Source organism: Aotus nancymaae, unplaced genomic scaffold (genome assembly GCF_030222135.1).
Source record: "Aotus nancymaae isolate 86718 unplaced genomic scaffold, 86718_ANA_hifiasm-v0.15.2.pri h1tg000002l, whole genome shotgun sequence".
Taxonomy (NCBI): domain Eukaryota; kingdom Metazoa; phylum Chordata; class Mammalia; order Primates; family Aotidae; genus Aotus; species Aotus nancymaae.
In genome coordinates, this window is record NW_026988413.1 from 27,472,049 (window position 1) to 27,472,968 (window position 920).

A 920-nucleotide genomic window follows, 5' to 3' on the forward strand; every position below is an offset into this window, starting at 1 on the left:
GGTGATGCATGCCTGTAGTCTCAGCTACTCAGGAGGCTTGGGTGGGAGGATGCCTTGGGGGTGGGAGGATGGCTTGAGTCTGGGAGTCAGAGGTTGTAGTCAGCTGATTACGTCACTGCACTCCAGCTTGGGCGATAGAGCTAGACATTGAAAAAAAAAGGAAGAAAAGAAAAGAAGAAAGGAGAAGAGAAAGAAAAGAGAAAAGAAGGAAGGGAGGGAGGGAGAGAGAAATGAAAGAGAGAAAGGGAAAGAAAGAAACTGTCTTTTTTTTAGCTTTGCGCAGTGGCAGTATCGTAGCCAATGAGGTTTATCCGAGGGGTGATTATTGCTAATTGAAAACTTTTCCCAATATCCCGCCATGACGACTAGCAATATAGTTGGCATTGGCAATTTTTGACAGTCTCTACAGAGACTGAATAAAAAACAAAACAAACAAAAAAAAAACTGTCTTTTTAATCCCTAGAAGTTCTGCTTGGATCTTATTTTATGGCTTCCATTTCTTTGCTTATGTGTTTATTTCCCTTACATCCTTGAGCATATGGAGTATATTTATTATAGCTATTTTAATGCCTGATCTGCTAATTCCATCATCTCCATCATTTCTGGGTTTGTTTCTATTGACTGATTTTTCTCTTACTTATAGGTCATATTTTTTCTGCTTCTTCACACATCTAGTGATTTGTTTTACTCTGGACATTGCAAATTTTGTATTGTTGCGTGCTAGATTTTGTTGTGTTTCTTTAAAGAGTATTGGATTTTTTTCTTTGCAGGCATTTAATTTACTCGAGAATTCATTTGAACTTATTGCAGTTAGTTTCTTAGCCCTTTTAGGGTGAGGTAAGTATAGAGTAGTGTTTATTCTAGGGCTAACTCACCCCCATTTCTTAGACTTGGCCTCTGGAATTTTTACAGAAAGTCCC

At 38.4% G+C, this 920-nt stretch overlaps 1 non-coding gene across 1 annotated transcript; it reads left to right on the forward strand.

The window, feature by feature from the left end:
- Positions 1 to 271: 271 nt before the first annotated feature.
- Positions 272 to 412, forward strand: LOC135274582 (U4 spliceosomal RNA). Its single transcript, XR_010342374.1, has one exon. It is a non-coding gene; the product is annotated as a U4 spliceosomal RNA (small nuclear RNA).
- Positions 413 to 920: the final 508 nt, after the last annotated feature.